The following is a 20,439-nucleotide window of genomic DNA, read 5'->3' as shown; positions in this document are numbered from 1 at the left end:
AAAAACCAACACTTTTGAATTGACCAGTTTAATACCTATAGCGATAATTCCAGAAAGATTCATTGCAGTCTCTTCTAAGTTTACTTAATATCTGTTGTTGAATTAATCTTTGTTCTTTATGATGTGCCATCTTCATTTTGATTCTGTTTTATATTTAAAGATAGGCCTAATTACGAAATAAATGACCACAGTATCAGAATAAATGCATTACGGTGGTGGTTTTCAGTGGGTTGAATAAGGAACAGGGATTTTTCCTGTTCATTAGTATAGCACCTTAATAATCACTAGGAATTAATGTGTAATTAATTGCTTTCAATTTCCGTTATCATATTCACATTTAAATCGGAACAAACTGATATTGAAATCGTTGATTTTTTTTCCTTCGAGTAATTAAGCATCGGTACCCATCTATAGGCCAATTTACACAGACGGGCGGTAACGATAAGCGGAAACCGCGTAGCTCATCCCATATCGGAAACCGTTGTGTATAAATGGTCATAAGAATTAACATAGATTCTTTATTTGTATTACCTTTATCGTTTGTGTAAATTGTCCTACGAAGAATTTATATGACTGTTAATTACTAATTAGTAAATCGCCCTTCATGGATTAGGCCTTCTAAATAAGTTCTTGAATATCATCATCATATCAAAACAATATTTCGTTGTTACTTATTATTACGGTACTTCTAACAACGTTTTTGCAAGTGATATTTTGACCAATGTCAAGCGACGACTTAGATGAGTTCAGATGAGCCGTCGTCTGTTATTGGTTAGTTCTCTTGGATTATGTTTTAAGGCTATTAAACCAATGTTTTGTTGTTTTATAGGTTCGTCTCACTTTTTTTAATCGAAGAATAATCCATCATTGTTTCACCTTTTTGTTTTTTCACATTGTTCTCATTTAAAGACGTATTGTCCCTCTAAACAAATAATTCCTAACAAAATTGTTTTTGAATATGCCAGTAATTTTTAATGTAGCATAATAGTTACTATATTGACCTGAAAAAACTGTAATTTAAAGCAAAAAAATTGTCAAATTGGCTGCGAGCCAATAAGGTTTTAGCTGAATGTAACCATTTATTTTGTCATTTTTATAAGTGAAAACATTTTTTTTCATTTTTTTTTCTACGGAAGTGATTAACATTGTTAAAACTACAAAAGAACATATTCAAAGTCTGATTTAATTAATCTTCATTTTTCATGTTTTTTGGGGGAAAATAAATTTTTAAAGGAATTTGTTTATTGATTTTGTGAATACAATATTTAATAATTATCATAGCTCAGTGCTTTGTTACGTAAGCTTGTGAAACATTCACTAATCACAGGGTATAGTATCGAAAGGGGATGGTCTAAGTTATGTAATTTACCTTTAAGAAATAATAATATTCATCTTTCTGTGGGTGTGAATGAGAGTAAATTAAGGCTCTGTTTACATTATCTCCGAAAGTTGTGGTTTTATGAAAAGGCTTTAACAAAGGGAATGTTAATATATTTTTGTTAACTCCGATGTGTTATATCGACGTTTTGAAATAAAAAGATACCTGGATCATCATCGACAAATGAATTATATAGCTCGTTTAACGTACCGTGTATTTTAGTAAATTAAGCAATATTGATTGACTCCCACACCCAACATGAAAAGTTACCCGGAGAAAGTAAATATGTATTTAAGCAATATTACCAAAGGTGGTTCCGGAAATTAATCATATAAGAAGAAGGATAAAATTACACAGACCTAGGTAACAAATATGTATAAAAATAATAACGTCAATATACTAATGGAGAAAATGTAACATTCAGAATCGAAGTTGATCAAAATCTATTATTTTATAATAGGATAAAAAAAAATCTACTAGTTATTTCTGATATTTATTTTCACATGATGCGGTCATTATTAAATCAAACATCTTGAAAATAATAACTTGTACTACACATTTGAGCTGATTTTCTGGCTAAGTTGTTGGCAAATTGTCGATTTAAATTACGGAAAATTTAGCGTACATTTTCCACGATTGTACGATTATTATCAGATATTCGGTGTCGCTGTCAATACAATAGACACACGGCAGCTTAACAATACACATAGTATAGCGAGGACCATCATTTTAAATATGGGGATGAGATGCAAGCCAAGCGGTCTTAAATTGTCTTTTTAGTGAACAGCGAAGATTCTTGAATCATTGTATGTAAAGTTTCATTTAGATCTGAGTGTTTCAGCGCATTTGACGAAGAAGGGTTTTTAGAACTGTGCAAAGGTGCTTACGAAGTAGAAGGAAATGATCAATATAGCCGTTTGTATTGATGCGCGCCAGACGATGTTTAATTAAGGTTTATTGATGAGTGCTGGTAATTAGTAGTGTTTCATAGTAATATCAATACATATTGAGGTGTAACATAACTGTAACAATGATATTGTAACAGTTGCCAATACTGTTTACGTCTTCGGCGGCTTATTAAAATCGACATTGGTATAAAACAACACAATTGATTTTACATTGTTAACTGTTATTGTTGATTTATTGTTATAAATTAGATATAGGTGGTTTGAGTTGCTGCTTAGGAGAGAGGCCGTAGTGGACTGAAATAGAAGGAACCCTGAACTACTAACAGTTGTGTTGTTATCGTTTGCGTATTTGTCGAAATTCGGCGCCCCACACTCAACCCTCTTTGATCATCCGCCTATGGGAGATTATCTTATTATGACTTCTGGTGGTGTCACTCTTATTATTCCTTTCCCAAATGATGTAGATTCTTTGCACTACTGTCGTGCTGATTAATTTTTACGGATTCATTCATTCATTCATCAGAAAAATTACTTCAATTTATTTAAATTGTCATTTGCATATAAAATATACATATAAATTGTGTATAATGTAAAAAAACAGAAACATTTAAAAACTAACAAAAATAATTACAAAGTGATAGGTATTTAAGATACTGAAATCGATGTGGTATGATAAAATTGCGATTTATTGAAAGAGGCAACGCGGCCCCAAAGTATAAAAATGTGTAAGATGAAGTACCCCATCTTTTTCATTATATTTATTTTGTATATAAAATGTACTGCTTTGCAATGTTAGGTTTAATGACAAGCACACGCCGAAATTTACAAAACAAAATGAGCGACCGAGGGCTTGCTCCTTTCCCCTTTATATACCCTGTATATTTTGTTTGATTTGAATTGAATTTAACCAGGAAGAAGTCGACAAGATTTTTGCCCAGTTCGCAACACGTCTGTTGCTTCTGCATTTGAGGTCAAATTATGAAAGTTATACAGTAAACCAGTTTACATACAAACACGGAACGAAAATGAAAGCTGTTTTAACGCGTAATATTTTTAGAACCGTAGCAAGTAAAATGTATAGAATCAATGTCGCCCTCTTGCGATAGGTATAATAACTGTGGAGGACGTAGAGGGCAGTGGTTATAAAAACTATGTACGATGTACATTTACTGTCAATTATCAGTAAGAAATGCTCAGGGGCCCCCATAAGCTCCGTGACCCCTGGGTTTAGCCAATGAGCGCTCATAGCCGTTGCGCCAATGGTTGCGTCCAAGGGGGATCCAAACTTTACGAACCATCAATAGTTAACCATGGCAACAACCTCATCGGCATTGTAATCATCCTGATTTTATCATCATCATATGTTTCGTCATCATCATCATTAAACGTTTTGTCATCATCATCACCACCATCATCATACGTTTTGTCATCATCATCGACGAGATCGAGCATCATGACTCATATTCAATGTCAACCAATATCATCAATGTAAAAACAGTAGCATCACACTTACACCCTTGGCTTTACGAATAGGTCTACCTATCGTACGTACTACAACATTATTGAGTGATTATTATGTCACCAACATTAGTCAATCAAAGAACATTATATCTAGAAACATTGTAATTCAATTTATTGGTAAAAACTCTGGAATATATAGCTTGAAAAACATTTTTCAAATACCCGTATTTCAAAACATACTAGTTTTTGTAGTAACTTATCTTTGGAAGTAAAAGCGCTTAAAATATACGGCGCCTCATTTGCAAGGCGTGCGCGTATAACATTGACAACATTGTATTTGTGAACGCCGCTCGGTCAGAAAGAAATTATTTGTGTGGAGGGGAGAAGGTTATTGTACAAAGCCTGTCTTGTGCTCTTCGTGGTTTATGCCAGAATTACTAAAATTAATATCATACGTTGAAAAGTTTTTATTGTTTGGCTTATATAAGTTTTAAGTGAAACTCTTAAACTATTTTCCCCTTTAGGATGGTAATGGTAATGTTATCGTCATTGATGGGATATATCATTTTCAATTGTTTTGTGTTAGTTCGATTAAAGTGAAACTTTATTCAATTAAACATGTTGTTTTGGGGTTTTTTTTGCTGCTGGTGGTATCTACAATATCTAAGGTAGGCTATACTTGGGGTAAATGGGGTCTCTAGTCGAACTTTAGAGGAGTCTGCCAGGACCAAGGCAGTGTACAGATAGTCTGTAATAGGTCATTTGGTATTGCTTACAATGTGCTAAATCATATAACATTGGTTGCTGGTGGTATCTACAATATCTAAGCTGGGATAGTTGGGGAAAGGGGGTCTCTAGTCTAACTTTAGAGGGGTCTGCCAGGGCCAAGGCAGTGTACAGATAGTCTGTAATAGGTCATTAATTGGTCGGGGTGGGGGGGGGGGGGGTCTGGCGGGCCTATTGCAGCAGATAAAAAGTCTGTCGTTTGTGATACTGGTATAAGGATGCCAATGGGAATCCCATGGTGGTAAAATTAGGTGGTATCTCTCTCATCTAACCGGTGCCGATTTTTTAGTACCTTTCGGGGTCCCCCGGTCTAGACACAGCAGGGGGTACCCGGCAGACTCCCATTTTCATTGACTTCAAGTGACCCCAACACAATTAAATAGTCAGATACTGGTACCTAGCTAATCTAACCAAATGTCTCTGGGCTGCCTGTCTACTTTGTCAGTCAGACGTATCCATATTCGGATGGGTAGGCTACCCGCTATCATGGGTATTCACAATATCCAATAGTAAAAGTGGCCCAACGAAAGTGACCTAACCTAGTAGGCCACACACGACGAGTAGGCCTACTTGACCCTCTCACTCGGTCTCCCCACAATCCATATTATTGATATAATAGTACACCACTTTAAGTTACGTACCAATAAGTAAATAATAAAACAAATTGCTTTTTTTAATTTATGTAAAATTTATTCTTAATGTAAAAAAGTATGCATTTAAACATTATACTGTTATTTTAATGGAAGAAACACGTTTCAGCTGATTTAAGCACCCTAAACACCTTAAGTTTCATAAACAATATTATTATACTTAAACTACAGTTGTATATTACACATTTCCATTTTATAAATGGTTACAGGAATTCACTGAATAGACTTTGAAGTTCAAATTTTTTTTAATAACTATTATCCTATTTCTTTCAATATGAAAGTACTTTATAAGTATCTAGATTATACATCCAAATGTTTTTTGTTTTCCAAATGTTGGAACAATTTTTTAAAATATATGTGGTTTTCTTAATTGAAACCATGTTTATAAATTCAGCGCTGCTTTAACCAATAACCTTAAATAAATAGCATCTAAATAATTTATATAAATAGCATAACAAATATTACCAAAGTACTTTATAAGTATATGGATTATACATCTAAATGTTTTTTTGTTTTCCAAATATTGGAACAATTGTTTTTAAATATATGTGGTTTCCTTAATTCAAACCATGTGCTGCTTCAACCAATAACCTTAAATACATAACATCTAAATAATTTATATAAATAGTATAAAAAATGAAGCTTTGTGTTTTACTTTATTCTGGAAGCGCTTAATATATACAGCACCTGATTCTTCAGGAATACACCAAAACCAAGACGCGCGCGTATAAACCCTGATCATTTTGTACTGGCATTCTTATTGGACGCGTTCGTCAGATGTCTTCTCGTGGTGACGTATTAATATATAAATAATTGATTATTTAAAATATATTTTCGATCTTATTATTATTTACAAATTGTAAGTTAAATTGCATTCGGATTCAAGGTTTAGTACTCAATTGGAATTCAAATTAGATAATGTAACATATCTAAAGTTATTTATATATATTACTATTTAAAAAAAATATTATTTCAGAAAAATTATTTATTTTTGCTTGCTATGAGCTAAACAGAATGGTACAACAGATGAATGAAATTCTATTTACAATTGCGTGGTGGTGCGCAGTGCACCTTGTATAAATCAAATCCTCTCATTTATTGCGAGCCAGTGAAACGCAGTCTGATGACGTCATCTCTCAAAACGCTCAGATAATCTGCAAAGTTGTCCATAGTGGCAACCATCATAAAGTCGTTCGCTTGTTCGTTGTAAAACCTACATGCAACCGGGTGTCCCTCTGATCCAGCAATCAAATCGTGTTCCAACTCTTGCTCAAGCTTTAAAGAAAAAATAATAATAATTAGTAAAGATATTTAAACTTTTTAATTTTTTATTTCAAGTATTAATTCGATTTCTGTGTATAGATAGTGTTTATCCATGATATTCGATACTGTTAAAACCGTACGCGCGCGCGTAAACTCTGATAATGTAAACCTTTTGTACGCCGCCTTAAAAAAGCTTGTGGTTATTTTGTGTTTTAGAAAGATTGATATTGTTAAATAAAATCAAATAAAAGTGTAGTAACCTAAATCAAAAATATGTACTTCGATAATTTGTTTAATATTAGTTTAATATTAACATAATAGATCCCACATTAGAGCGACATTCACATTAATTTGTTCCGTTTCACGGAAGGAATAAGATTCCCTTTTTTTTATGATTTTCCATTTTAAACACACGGCACCGTGTGAATGTGGCTTTACAGTGAGCTAACAATGGTATTGATACTACTGCCAAACGATTAAAATGACTGACAGTAACTCTATCTTCAGTCAATTGACTGTTGACTGTGTGAAAAGACTGTTACCAAAGAGAACGTTTACAACAACAAAATACTTACATATCTCGTTATACGATGTTGTACTTCTGTTATTACTAATTGTATTTTGACAAAATCGTCAAAATAATTCGGTGTTCTGTCCATTTTTGTTTCATAATTCTTGAAACAGATCATAGCATTGTTGTAAGTGAACAGTTCATCATAGTATGCTGCAAATATCTGAGGGAACTGCAAAAGAAACCATAAGACGGTAAATTGACATGGCATTTCTATTGATCACATGGTGTTAGGGGAGCGGGAGGGGGAGGGGCGTTGTTCAATGGCCTTTTAGCTAAATCTTTTTGGGTTTTTCCCACTATATGGGGTGGAGAACCAAAGCCAGAGCGTAGGCCTACGTTAACAAATCACATCTTTTGTGCGTGTAACATCGCAATGCAGTGCGGGTTAGTTGACCCAATCACAGGCGCGCGAAGGTTCTTGATTGGTCAAGTTACTTTACGGTGAGCTTGAGCGAGAAGTGATTCACCAATTATGACAAGCGACAGTTCGAATGATCTATCGCTTCGTACGTCACTGGATAAATAGCTTGTGATGCGCTTACGTAGTTGCGGCGTCCATGTGGAAACCAAACGTTAGTTTCTAATTACTTACCGTTATATCTGGTTGTTGTGACCTAGCGTAGGCATCTTGATTTTGAGGTACATTGTTATTTGTGTATCCGTTCGTGTACCCAGGATCACCAAACCTCATAGTTTTCTATAAACAAAAATATTACTACTAGGATGAGTAATCACAAGCAATTGTCAAGAAAATATTATTAAAAATAACAACAATTTGAATAGACAAAAATAATATTAATGACCGTGGCGATACATAATGATAATATAGCATATGTAAATCAATAATATAGTATACTTGTATAAAATGACAATGATAGTTAAATAATTGGTAAGACAAAAATGACAACAATAAGGAATAGTGAATAATTGTGATTAAATGAAATTATCATTATATAATGTGTAATATTTTAGTATGGTAACGAGTACCCACGTGTTGAAAAGGGAAAAGCGATTGCCTAAAGCTGGCGGACTTGGATCGATCTAGTTTTACTTTCGCGTCAATAAAGTATAACAACTATCGATTACTTAATTCACAAAATTAATCATAGTTAATATTATACTGGATAACTACATTTACTGTTTACTTGGTTTTTTTAAAGGCCCTTTTGGTAATATGTGATATATGTATATATTGTGACCTCATGAGTTACATGAATGAACACTAAATCCCAACTACTATATTATTAGGAGGCAACGCAGGAACATAATCGCAACGCAAGTAATTTTGCCAATCACGGCGGCGCGCGCTCGATGAATCATCCAAACTATTGCCTGTGATTGGTCAAATTACACGTATGCTGTCGTTGCGTTGCGTCTCAAAGTGTGAATCAAGCTTTAGTTTGAAAGCAAGCGAGGCAAATGTGAATATTAACTGATTTCTGATATAATAAACATGCCGTTACAAACTTTAAATCATTTAAAGATAACTCCACGTTTTATAAGCCAAAACACAGTAAACTACCCCTGCACTGATAAGGCTGAAACGAATAAATACGAACGGTAATACAGTATGAGAAAATCGTTCCAATCGTCAGTCTATGTGCCCCTTCAATCAGACTGGACAGTCTATGGGCCCGTTTAATCAGACTGCAGTCTATGGGCCCGTTCAATCAGATTGCAGTCTATGGGCCTGTTCAATCAGACTGCAGTCTATGGGCCCGTTCAATCAGACTGCAGTCTATGGGCCCATTCAATCAGACTGCAGTCTATGGGCCCGTTCATGCTTTATATACCCGGGTACGTTGGTGACCTACCACCAATAAACTATGCCCATGAAACCAACTTACGCGCGGGTGGGCGAATAACTAAAGGCGCCAAGACTGTAAATTGAACATAAAATAGATAGGCCTATAAGTTTATTTGTCTGAAACCGAACTAACTCCATTGTTGGTACATTATGCCATGGTATGGACAATGTCTTTCATCGATTAATCCAAATAGGAAATTTGAATTCAGTCTATTACAAGACTATTAGTATGAGTCCGGAGATTACGGGTTCCCACCTCCCATTCATTCTAAAATAAAAACCGAATATATTTGTGTGTTTTAAAAGTAAAATACATTACCACTCACCATATTATTTAATATTGATCTTTGTCTATTTACCAATTCTTCGACTTTATTATCTAAATCGTCGGCAATTGAGGGGATAGGAGCTGCTTTCACACTGTATAAGCAGGTAGCGATTATTAATAAAACGACTGCGAATGAAAGAAACAAATTACATTATTATAAAGACTATAAAAAAAGAGATAATAGAGAAAAATATTCTTAAAGAATTAAAAACTTGTTCGCGCATGCATAAGACATTTTATAATACTGTAGGCATTAAATGTTGATTGCACAGTAACTATTGATACACGCACAGCTTGGTTCCTACAAGGACGACGCACGCCTGTGATTGGTCAAAATACATGCGTTGCGCTTACATCCCTGCGTTACGTCCTAGTATGAAAGTTAAAGCGTGGTTCCCACTGGCGACGCAACGCAAGGACGTAACGCAACGCAAGTGAATTGACCAATCACAAGCGATGGCTTATTCGCTTGTGATTGCTAACTGTCTATAACTTCGCTTGTCATTGGTCAACACGCTTGCGTTGCGTTTACGTCCTTGCGTTACGTTCTAGTGGGAACCAAGCTTTAGTTCTAATAAAGTTCTAGTTGAATTGTATAATTATCACTTGATCGTTTTATGGAGATGAGCGGTAACTACGATTGATATTATTAATTAAGCTCATCGTCCATCATAGGAATGAGGGACCTCAAAACAAACGTAAAACATGATTATTGCGCACATAAGTACATAATCTATAATCAATTTATTATCCGTTAAAGGTTTATAGGCAAACTATCCTACCAATAGAATAATGTACAGAAATTGGCCGGGATCTATCTATCCATTCATCGCGTACACGATCATGGCAAAACCCTATTTAGTAGCCTAATGGGCTCAGATCACATAAGGAAAAAAATAATAAAATTCAACGTATAAACTCTTACCTGTCTCCATTCTGTTGATGTTTACGTTTAGGAATGATTTGATTTGACTCCATCTCTGCTTTTATATATGTAAGGCTATCTGATCATTTCTCAGATTCAAAATACCGCTTTCCCTATTACCGATGAAGTTTTACTTACCTTACCGATGATGTAATCGTTAACAGTAATGTTAGCCAATAGTGCTGTTATGTACTGTTACGTATGCTATGCAAAGTTGTTTTGAGCTATGATTGGATGATGTGAATGACATCATGGGATTCCCCTTTTCGATGCAGTAACGAAATAATTTCACAGTCGACTCAGTACGCTGCAAGAAAACGGAAGATTTAGTTTGATATTGGAATCATAGGCCTAAACCACTTACAGTTTTCAAATCGCTGTATTGTCTGTCACTATTTTTCGTGTTTAGGATTATATTAGATGATTTTGAATTTCAACATGCCATCGGAAGTGAATTGCAGTGCAGCAGATCGCGTACATATAGGCCTACTGTTAGTAAGCCTAGCTTTAGGTAGGCTAGGCCTTAGTGTGTGCCGCTGAACGCGGTAAACGTGTACGGTACCCGTGTGTGTACAACATTCTGAATAGTATAGGCCGCTTATAAAAGGTGCTCGGTTTGGTAACCAGGGAAGAGAGATTGTAAATCTGACTTCTTGATAGGTGGGTTGTTTGTGAAGGTGCCACTTACACTATCTGCGATAGAGGTTACCCTGACACCAAAAAAGGCCCACAAATCTCATGGTTTTGGAGTCCCGAATTTTTTAATTTGCACAACAAAAATATAGGAGGTTGATCTCCAGGAATTGTATTTTATGTAGAATTTGTGTTATCTATAATATGCCTATTATATTATATATATTAATGTTATGTTAGGTAATTTTTTCAATTCATTGGCCAGTTATTTAGATTTTTACTAGTTTTAATGTTGTGCTCATTTATTTTATTGTTTTTATATGATGTATTACAAGTGTGTTTCTCAATTTGTTGATGTTATTTTCTGCTATCTTTTTAAAACATTTTAAATATTTTAAGTACCTTTTAATAATGTAAACAATTGTCACAATCCAGTTTTCTGTGAAGATCATTTTAGTAACTATACCATTATGAATGAATGAATAATACACTGTACTTAGGCCTATATGCGTATTTAATACTTAAAGGTCTTGTATTAGAAACTTTGGTTCAGAATAAAACTGGTATGTAAATTGAATACGATATTGATTACAGTAGTTATGTTTTTGAGTGTTTTTTTTTCAATTGAGTTTGATTTCCTCAAACGAACGGGATATGGAGTGGAAGATTGCAGTATTATGAGAGGTATCGTAGGCTTAACGATGTGTTCTTCGGTGGTTACCGTTAGTTGATGCCGAATCCTGAAGGAGGAGAGTGTAATTGTCTCAAATCTTATCTGTTTCGCTACGATATATGCTTTTTAAATACAGTAGGCCTACTACTATTAAAGATGTATTGTCCCCCAAAAAACATGAAAAGTAAAGATTAATAAAATCAGGCTGTTATTTAAGTTTGGTCTAATTGAATTTTCTGACCTATATGGATCTCAGTAGCGGAAATCTTTTCTGTTTCGCTACGGTATATGCTTTTTAAATACAGTAGGCCTACTATTAAAGTATTGTCTCTCCCCCACCCCCCCCCCCCCCCCAAAAAAAAAAAACATTAAAAGTAAAGATTAATAACATTTTTATTTATTTATTTATTCTGGTTTATTTTAAAACAACATTGCAGTACAAAACTAAATTGCGTCCAATAACATCAATAGGAAAATACAACCATGAAAATAGAAAAAAAACCCGTATAGATATATTATAGAATCAAGCTAAATTGCATATACATATAAAAAATATATTTATTCTTTTATTTATTTATTTAACAAAATATTTATACAGGATTATACACAATCAAGTAAAAATATACTTGTTTTGCATTGTGGTCCTGTCGACAAAAACGGATACAAATTTAATTACTTATACAATTACAATTAATAATTGTATAAATATGTATAAAATTCATTAAAAAAAATATAGCATTATAAAACTGTGAATTTATATATTTAAATAATTGCGAAAAAATTCCAGTTTTCCTAAAAACAAATAAAAGTATATTTTTAATTTATTGAATACATAGATATTATATTTGATAAACGATTTCATGATAGTTTCGGTTCATTATGCATCTTAGAACCACTAAATAGTTTTTTAATTATGAAAAATAAAATGTTATATATGTTGACAGGTCTTGACATAGTATCGGTATCTGTTTGCAATAGACCCATAGCAACCGTTCATGCCTCTCCTTTTTGCAACAGACAACATAACATTAGTTTCGGTTTCGATACCCTGTCTATTGAATTAGGCATTGTATAAATAGATATGAAAGGAAATCCCAATTCTAAAAATAGATACTTCGATTAGATCATCAATACGCGGAATGAAACTTCCCGATGCTAAAAATAGATTTGTCCATTTATGTGTATAATCCGTCTTGATGAAGATATGGATACCAAACAACAATACATGCGGTATATATACGACATTATATGCGACATTTCCTGAATATTATGAAGTGAAGATGATGTATATATGACTTAATTATTGATTAATATAATATTGGGTTGTTTTTATTGTCAATAGTAAAAAAAAATCATAATCATATCATTTTCAATTTGCAATTTATTAAACAGTAAAAATCAGTGATATGTTACGTACGTACATATTCTTAAATAAGACCATGGGCCTAAACAAAACGTCTAATTACCTTAATTAACGTAATCAATCAACCGTGAAATCGGTTGAACACTTTGTCTTCTTACAGAAGATACTTTTTTATAATAATTTTAAAATCATCTTTACTGTCAAAATACAGTAATCTTTGAACTTCCTTAGCTCAACACGCGGGATGCACGCGTGTATTTTGCGAGTGAAAATCGCAAATTAGCAGCTGGTATGTCGTGCCATGGTCAGGAGGCTCTGTAACACAATTTAAATCTTATATAATAGATACTATACTAGGCCCTAGTTCTTATAAACAGTGGGTCTGCCTTATTCTTAAACATTGTACAAAATTAAACACTGTTGAGTAGAGAATCTCTGGTGAGATAGAGGTCACTAACATTATACCTTAATTACATTTTTTTTATATGTTTATAATACTGTAGAATCAAGCACAAACGGCCAGCACAACATAGGCCCAAACAATGGCAAGAAAAGCAAGCACCCTGATATATCAATTAAACAACTATTCCAATATACACATTATAAATAATAGAAAACATATAATAAATAATAATAGTCAACACTAATATCTCTAATAGACTAGGGGTAACCTTAATGCAACTAGTCTTAATACTGCACGTACTGTCAGGTTATGTTATCTGAAGAATAAATTGTATAGCCTCTGTTTACACTTTACACTGCACTTATTAAGTTAAATTATTTAACTTAAACGTATGACAACATCGTCTACGAGGTATACTGTTGTGGTATATAATAGCACATAACTTGAAGGGCGTTTGATTTGATTGAAACCAATAATACAAGAAAACCCGATTATTAAACATTGTTGCACGAACCAAGGATTTGTTTAAACGCCTGACGTCAGCGTCTACCGTGTTATAACATACATTGTATGCACTCATCCTTGCTTCTTTCCCACTAGGACGCAACGCAAGAACGTAAGCGCAACGCAAGTAATTTGACCAATGACAAAGCGATGGATGATGATTCATCGCGCCGTGATTGGTTAAATTACTTGCGTTGCTTTAAAAAAGGAGTGTGTGTTTATTTTCATAAGGTTGTTTTATCAGAAATAAATAATTATTAGCTAAATATTAATTTTCTTTTTAATAAAAATTAACTTATTGTCATGAAAATCAAGAGCTGCTACTATTATGATGTAAACGTATGACGTCATCATAGAGCACACTTACAAAAGTTGATAAATTTTCAACGATTACGGCATTTTCGTTGATTCGATGAGCATCGTTAAAATATCGGCGACATGGAAAAGGAGCCAATGTAGCCACATTGAGTCCGCCACCATCACCAGTACTTTGAAGCTGTGGAGTAAAGAACAAAACTATTAAAATCAATATAAATGTCTAGAACACAGATTTATCAAAAAAAATAATAAATTTGAAATAAACTTTTTTTTTAGTATTCTATTTATTAGCAGTTAATTACAACAAAGCTCGGTTCCCGCTTGGATGCAACGCAAAAAGATGAAGAAGCTCACCGCAAGTAATTTGACCAATCACGACACGATGGATCACCCGAACCGTCGCTTGTGATTGGTCAAATTCTTGCGTTGAAGCTTACGTTGTTGCGTTCAAGTACGCAACGCAGCGACGTATCGACGCAAAGTGCTGTATTGCGTAATCACAAGTGGAAACCGACGACGCAATAGTGCTGCAAACATCGCAGGTTTGATTTCACGCAGGCGGGGGGCAAACACAATTATTGGAAGGGCATTTTCTTACGTTGCGTCATTTGCGTTACGTTACGTCGCTAGTGGGAACCACGCTTAAGCAACATGAAATAAAAGAAACTTACATAATTATCAATGCGATAATTAACTTGTAAGATGTCGTTGATTATATCTTGAGAAGCTTCTGAATAGTTTGTTGACGAGGAGGAGATGATGGATTCTCTTTGCTTAACACAAATCATTCCTTGGCGATAACCCCTGAGGTCTGTAATATACTCCCGAAAATGATCGTTCTAATCAAAAGAAAAATGAGTTAATGGTATTGGTTTTATAATTAAACTGATAATAGAAATATGATGGGACGTAAAGCCGTTGGTCCCGTGTACATACGGCACAATATTACACTATTCGCAAAAAGTAGAGGATCGTCTCCTAGGTGTGCTGGTAGGCGCTGCACTGCTGGCTGCCGTGGTACCATGGAGGGCCCTAATCAGTTTCCAGTTAAGCATGAGGACAAATATAAATACCTTATACCTTATAATATGCTTAATAGTTTAATGGTGGTCCGCATAGCAAACAAAAACACTATTAGAGAAGGTATCCGGAGGCTTTGCACATAATTTCTTTTTTCAATTTGTAAATTTAAGATTGTAGCAGGGAGTTGTGCAATTTTACTTTTTCCTGTTTGTAGTAATAAAGGCCAATGTGCACAGACGAGTGAGCATAGCCAGAATATCTGTCCGTCCGCTCCGAGTTTACGTGTTTTTAAGTGGTCATAAGAAATAACATTAGATTCTGTATTTTTGTTTTTCGTTTACCACTAACGCTCGTCTGTATAAATTGAAACATTCCCAAGTTAACTTTATCCAATTTCCCTTGTTAAAGAATTTACATTATGTTATACCGCAAATCTAACTTTACTTCTATTATTTTTTTTAAATATACAATACGTGGATCTATACAAATTTATATTTTAAAATCAACAGTTCGCATACAAACTTACCGTTGTAAGATTTCTAACGAGAGCCGCTGTGTGTTGCGTAAGATGCCCATGTGTTTTGTTGGTAGAATATCTCAAGTTACCATTAAATCGATCATTTATCTGAAATATTTTTAAATGAGAGAAACAAAATATTAGATTAACAAACTGCCTAATATATCATCAAACTGCCTATTATATCTGGGTGTGATAATTAACAATTAACGTATTGAGAATTAAGGTAAGGACTCGCTCATCGCATGTATAATGTGTCCAATCACAATTTGGATCATCCCATGTGATTGTTGATTGACGTCACGTGGCGTTACGTGCATATTTGCGTTAAAGCCATGTTTACACTTGGAGGAAATGCAGACGTAAACCCGCCGTAAAGCTGGGTTTCCACTTGGACGTCATGCAAGGACGTAAGCGCAACACAATTAGCGAGTTCACCAATGACAAGCGATAGTTTGAATATCCCATCGCTTGTGATTAGTCAACTCACTTGTGTTGCGTCCAAGTGAGAACCAATACGTTCAAGGTCACTACGTAAGCTCTGTCGACACATAGTCAAAGGTTGACTATGGTCTACACTATCAAACTTTATCCAAAAAAAATGTGATGTGCCAATAATTATAGAATAATGTCGTCATATCACTACCATGTTTGGGCACATCTCACTTTTTTTTCAAACTAGTTTGATAGTGTAGACAGAGCTTAAAATTATGTAAACTTGGTTCCCTCCCGATGTCAACGTAAGTGAGTTGACATCCAAACACAAGAACCAACGCAAAGACGTATAATGTACGTCGCAACGCAAGTAAAATGTGCATTGTGCGTTCGTGGTCATTGCGTGTCCCAGAGTGCAACCCCAAGCTCAAATTTTACTTAACTGCGCATTGTTTTTCCAATTTACTGTAGAAAATAAAGCTGGTAAACTTACATAGTCATTCCACAAATTGGCTACTCGTCCATTCAGCGTCTGTACGTAGTCCTGTAATGTCGATGTTAGTGACGAGGTGCTCCGTACGCTTCTAGCATCTGCTTTCATCGGCGAATACATTGTCAAAATACATACAATACCTACACATAAACATCATTAATACTATTGTTTAATATACGCACAGATCAATAGCAATATACCGTAGGCTACCCTAGTTATTGTTACTTATTCTTTATATCCGTCGGATTGCCCATCACGAAATCAGTGTACTGTTGGATGTTGCTCGTAAGACTTACTCTAGGCCACATACATATTTTGGACATATTTTGCGACGTTTGTACCAGTGGAAGTCACGTGGTTAAATCACAATGATTTAATTTCCAAATTAGAACGGAACGTTTATCAACCAGAAGATCCATGTAAACTGTCATAAAATTTTAAACATTGTTTTAAATATTTTATATCGTGCTTTTTAGCACAACGCTTTTGAAACTGTGCGTTATAGTATGACAAGCTGAAGTTTATTTTTTTAATTGAATTAAATTGATCACTTTATTTCACAAGATCATTTTCACTATTCACAACTCTTAATCTAAAACCATAAACGTGCTATTTGACAATCAGTATGTTTCAAAGGTTCTCTATTAGGCCTATAGGACCGTAACGAAGATACAATAGTATGAATAACAGTATGATATGAATAATATTAATTAAACACGATACTCTTTCAAAGGTATCTTGAACAATATTAAAAGTTAAATGTTTTCTATTTTCTTTAAGATATTTATTTATTTATTCAACAATATTTCTAGAGGGTGACTCAGCCAGCGGAAGTTGATTTTGAGGGGGCCTCAACAATACAAGCAACATAAAAACATTACAAGTAAAAAATATATTACAAAATATTAAAATTCAATAAAGTATAAATATATAAATGTAAATTGAAAGGCAAAAATGTAAAAAGGTTAGAAAGATAACAATTTCAAATGTGTCATTATGAAGCATAACATTCTTTAATTTACTTTTAAAATTTAAAAAAGTATTGCATGATTATTAATCATCATCATTAAATGATGACAATATTTCTGTGATATGAGCATCTCGGTGAATATTGTTTAACTATGCGTTTTAAATAAAACTATATCATAATAATTTAAAGAAATAGTCAATGCTATTTTTATGTATAGGTCGATACTTACCAAATACGAACATACTCCTGAGCATTTTTAAATCGGTCTTCTTAAGAGCAAATATATTTTTAAAATACCATGTTATTGTTACTTACCTATTTTATATCATTTATAATACAGTAATTTATTCCAAGTGCGAAAACATTGCTGAAAATCTGTAAGTCAATTTATTCGTATTGCAATGTATAGGCTCTTATCCTATGCCTGGATGATGTACCAGGAACATTGAATGTGTCATATTGCAATCAACTATTCCCGAGTACTACTCGCTGTGAAATCCACTTCCAACGTTGAAACCGATATCGACTTTCGATCGATCCATCATGGAATATCCATTGGTTATACTATATTATGTTGTTACATTTATCGGATTTAGTGTATATTCAAATCAACTACAATTAATCTAAATCCATGGATTAGTTACGTAACTAATCTCTCTATTAAATAAATGTATTATTTTATAATAATAAATTGTGTTCAGTTTTAAGTATTTTTGTTATATTTTAAATAGAAACGCACTGCACTGCACATTTTTTTTTCATAAAAATCCAACAAATATATATTTACAGAAATTAAAAATCAATATTTCAAATATTAAATATAATATTTGATAACAAAAAAAAACATCTGTTTTGGTTTCGGGTGATTAATTAGGTCAAATGTTACATCATATTTCTCAATAATGATCATGGTTATTTTCTAATGTATCCTTAGTGTAGTATGCCATAGGCCTATATGATATTATAGTTCAAAAGTTTGGGTTTCGAATATGTGGCATATACATATACATTGCCTCGTAGATTTAATTTGCATCAAGTAGAAAAAAATTTCTTAATTTTTGTGTTTTTTTTTTTTCAAGAATTTCAAGAAAAATTTTTTTAAAAATGATAGGATAATAACGCGGAAAATGCACCTGTTATACTAAACATTATACTTGAACCAGAGGTGAGAAACAAATTGACGACGAACCCACAAACAACCAAGCAGTAATAATAACGGAAGTTGTTGTCGAGCTATTGTTGGAAATGACCTAGCATGTATCTCATTCAGCTTTACGAGCATAGTATCATTACATCAGTGTTTCAATTGGCCATTATTACCATGTAATATGAAATAATGTCGACTATTAGCCATATAGAAATTGATAATAATAGTTTTCTTATATCCTTAATAGTGGTTAGTGTCTTTAGGACGGACTGACAGGGGAAAGGTCGGTAAAACGTCTTCCGGTGAGAGCAACCGAAGACGGGGAATGCCGATGAATTTTTTCTTGTTTTTAGTCCACTTTCATGGATGACCATTTGTTTTGTAAACATACGCAATACTTATAAAGAATTTGTAATTTGTTTATTGATTAGACATCTTAATATGCATTTTCACTATTTGTAAAGTTGCCTCAAAGAAATGAAAGTGACAACTGATTGAATCATAATTATATAATAGATGTTTTTTTTTTATTGTAAATTTGGTAATTATCTTATTAGTTGACGCCGCGTACCTTTCTTAGTACTGAGTGCCACTGATGCAAATGGTGCTTGTCAATAAATATTATCTAAGTTCAACTCTACTTAGAGGAAGACTTTATTTGTAGGCCAGCAGCCTTAACACATAATTATTTCAATTGCATATATATATGCTAAATAAAATTATTAGTTTTTTCTAATGACTTGGTTACGTTGTTAGACTTTTGTTATTATTATTTATTTATTTCATGGTATCAAAAACAAAACAGGACCGACGCAGCGGTAACACACGCAGAAAAAAAAATGATTCTGCAGTAAACAATTCAAGTACCATCTGAGTACATTCCTTAGTAATTTAAGCATCTTTTATAACTTCGTAAAGATATATTATCCACTGAACAATTAAAAAAAATGTTTTTGTTAACTTCAATAAAAATACAAAATGGCCATTCAAATTGCATTAATCTTCATTTTTCATGTTTTTTTAGGACAATATTAGATCTTTAATATGTTGGTTTTCAGTTTAAAAACACCATACACCACACCTCTCTACATAAGTTAAATAAGAAAGACAATATATATTTTGCAATAATACTTTTGAGTTGTTACTGTTGTTACTGGGCCTAATTTGTCAGTATAAAATTGAATGAAAATATTCAGTAATTAGTTTAAATAATATTCATATTCATAAAAATATGTATAGATATAGATATACTGTTATGTGACGATGATTTCATAACCTATAGTAGGCCCTCGATATATCTGCAGAACGTTTAAATGTCTTTTTTGTTGTCCGGGCCATATATTTATATCAATTTGGCCTATAGTTTTATTATTCATTCATATTTTGTTGTTATACTTTTATAAGGCCCCCCATCAATTATTATGTCTGGGTACGGTCCGTGCACCTGTTGTGGTAGGCCTAAAGATAAAGAAGATGATATCGATACTACCGATTTACCGTCCTCTCGAAAACGCTTTTTAAAGAAATATCTATTTTTGTTAAAATGCTAAAAAATACAATTCATGATTATTTGTTTATTAATAACAATTTATGTTATTGTTGTGGACAGATCGTTGAGTTAAATAAAAGCAATACAATGGTTTCAATTGGCAAACTGGCAATCTATGACTTTCGGTTTGTTAGTAAGAATACAGATACTATAATGCTCCGTTTTAAAATACGTTGTGCCCCAAAAACGTACATACCAAATCTAGAAATTGGGGAAGGGGATACAATAGTTAATGGCGGCGCACGCAATTCTGGGGAATTATTTTTCCCCCAAATTCCACAATTTACCTAACGGATGTCACTTACATCCTTACCGATATACTTAATAACAA

At 33.4% G+C, this 20,439-nt stretch overlaps 1 long non-coding RNA gene across 1 annotated transcript in view; it reads left to right on the top strand.

Annotated features, from left to right (window-relative positions):
- Positions 1 to 14,539, top strand: part of LOC144838876 (uncharacterized) — a 276,224-nt gene extending 261,685 nt beyond the window's left edge. Inside the window, exon 3 of the long non-coding RNA XR_013611721.1 lies at positions 14,479 to 14,539. This is a non-coding gene — a long non-coding RNA (uncharacterized LOC144838876). The remainder of the gene's footprint in view (positions 1 to 14,478) is intronic.
- Positions 14,540 to 20,439: the final 5,900 nt, after the last annotated feature.

Source organism: Antedon bifida, chromosome 3, assembly GCF_963402885.1.
Source record: "Antedon bifida chromosome 3, ecAntBifi1.1, whole genome shotgun sequence".
Lineage (NCBI taxonomy): Eukaryota > Metazoa > Echinodermata > Crinoidea > Comatulida > Antedonidae > Antedon > Antedon bifida.
This window is presented reverse-complemented; position numbering and strand designations above follow the sequence as displayed.